This window comes from Hipposideros armiger, unplaced genomic scaffold (genome assembly GCF_001890085.2).
Source record: "Hipposideros armiger isolate ML-2016 unplaced genomic scaffold, ASM189008v1 scaffold_18, whole genome shotgun sequence".
NCBI classification, from domain to species: Eukaryota; Metazoa; Chordata; class Mammalia; order Chiroptera; family Hipposideridae; genus Hipposideros; species Hipposideros armiger.
Window position 1 is genome coordinate 4,847,385 of NW_017731368.1, and position 2,575 is coordinate 4,849,959.

At 41.5% G+C, this 2,575-nt stretch overlaps 1 protein-coding gene across 2 annotated transcripts in view; it reads left to right on the plus strand.

Moving 5' to 3' along the window:
- Positions 1-2,575, plus strand: part of LOC109376988 (zinc finger protein with KRAB and SCAN domains 7-like) — a 17,233-nt gene that overhangs the window by 363 nt on the left and 14,295 nt on the right. The window lies entirely within an intron of this gene.

A 2,575-nucleotide genomic window follows, 5' to 3' on the forward strand; every position in this document is an offset into this window, starting at 1 on the left:
AACAATTTCTTATCGCACAGTTTCTGTGAGCCAGGCATTCAGGAGCAGTTTAGCTGTGTTATTCTGGGTTAAGGTCTTTTCTGAGATTGTAGTCATGATGTTGGCCAGGGTTGTAATCATCTGAAGGCTTGACTGGGGCTGGAGGAGCCACTTCCAAGATGACTCATCCACATGACTATTGAGAAGAAGCCTGAGTTGTTCACTAGCTGTTGGGAAGAGGTCTCAGTTTCTCACCATGTGGGCCTTCCATAAGGCTGCTCAAGTGTTCTCAAGACATGGCAGCTAGTTTCCCTCAATGTAAGTGGTTTCAGAAAGACAGAGAGCAAAGAGGAAGCCACAGGCCTTTTTATGACTTAGTCTTAGAAGTGACACATCATCACTTCTGCCTTATTCTATTTATAAGAAGCAAGTCGCTAAATCCAGCCCACATTCAAGCAGAGGGAAATTAAGCTCCATCTCTTGAAGAAAGGAGTAGCAAAGAATTGTGGGCGTATTTGAGAAACTATTTTCTCATTCTCCCATGGGTTGCAAAGGTAGCATTTGACCCTCATTTCAGGAATTATACCCATGTTTTGCTACTTATGAAACATACACCTTGGCTAAGCCTGGGAGGCCTGAGGGATTATAACACTTGTTCCAGACCCCCAAACAAAACTCAGATGGGTTACTCCAGACCTCAAGGTGCTGGCAGACTTGGTGTCCAGCCTGGTTTATAGACAGCCTCCTTCTCCCTATGTCATCACATGATGGAAGCGATTACCAACCCTATTTTCCAGGGCAACCCAAACCAACCTGTGGCAGGCAGTGTGCTAAGAGCTACAGGAAGTGTGCAGTGTACAAGAAAACATACAGGAATTATAATTAGCAACTCTTGTGGACTGATAAAAACTTTAATAACATAATTCGTGGCCCAAACATTTGGATTTTTGCAGTTTAAACTCTGAGGCTGCTTACAGAGCATGACTCTGCACTCTGGACCTGGAAACAATCTGCAGAATAGTCTTCTGAGCTGTTTGATTTCTATTGATAAGTAACCCAAGTGCTTTTGTTCTACAAGCCCAAACTAGAAGTAGGATGTTGCCAAATGCCTAATCATATGTTACCCATTATTTTAGCATCACAGCTCCACTAGCTGACCATGAGCCAGCCTACCTTTGAAAAGTCCAGTTGCCCCCACCAATCAGAAAATGAATAATGTAAGTTTGTAGCCTTGTTTCCCCTAACAACCTATCTCTTTGATCATGAGCTCCTTGCAACTTCTTCCTTTAAAATCCTAGCCCTATCCCCTCCATTTTGGAGTGTGTCTTCAGTTCATTAAAAGGGCTACGTTCTCTGATTTGCAAATTGTATATGAATAAAACTCTTTTAATTTATTTTGAAATTTTTGTTAACACTCTCAATTAAATAACCCTGTTAAATTTTTAACAGCGTTTGTAGCCAATTGAAATTAAGTTATTAGTGTAGTGGCTTAGTTTTCCCCATTAGGCTGCAGTCTCTATCCATAGTAGGTAATTGAATGTCTTGGTGTTGGGAAAGGCAGGTACGCCTTCAAAAACACGACTCAGATTTGTGGCCAGAAAAGGAGTGAAAATTCTACCAGGACAGTTTGCTTTCTGTCACTTGGTCACAGCTGATTCTCAGTTTTACATTGTCGACATAAGAAACGTCCAAACCTGTAGAGAATTTTAATGAGTTTACCTGAGCCAAACTGACGACAACTGCCGGGAAGCAAAATCTCAAAGAATTAAGAAAATGCTCTGGAGAATGGGTTTTGTAGCTTATTTTATACATTAGAAACAAAGGAGGAGATGTAAGGAAGGTTACATGAAATCCATTGGTGATTAAGGGAGAGGGAGAAAGCAAAGCAGCGGGGACTGGTTAAAAAGTAAAACAGAGAGACACATACTTTTACATTGGTTAATAATTAACATATACAGCACAAAGAGATGGTAGTCAGAGAACAAAATAACAGTGAGGGATTCTGTGGTCTCCTGCTCTGGTGGGGTGGGCTGTGTCCTAAGGGGTGGGAAAAAGGGGTTACTCTGACATTCCAAGAGTATGTTATCTTAGATGCAAAAAGAAAATGAGCAGGCTCACTTGAGGTAAAGATTTGACCTTTGCCAAGGAAGCTACAGGCCAAGGATGTGACTCCTCACCATGACCTGCTTTTAGTTAGGAATTTTCATGTTCAGATCATCCTATGTGGTTAATTTCAGTCTCTGAGTTTGTAGGGCCTGCTACACTGGCCTCCCCTGAGCTTGTCAGGTTTAGTAGGTGGACCCTTTTTTCTTCCACAACATTCGTTTTCTTTTCTGGTCACATTCCAGACCCTCCACCCCCAGCCCCATACCCAAACTTATTTTTTCCGCATTTCAATATAGGAGGAAAAAAATGAAGGGGGAACATTTTAGAGTCAGAAATGCCCCTTCCATTTAGAGGCAGAAATCTGATGCATTTTAAACTTTAAAACAAGCAAACTAACAAAAAAACTTCAGCATATGGATTTTGCTTACAGCAGGGAATCAGGGTTAAAGAAGAATCCTGCATTCCTAGGATCACAACCTTAGCTACACAT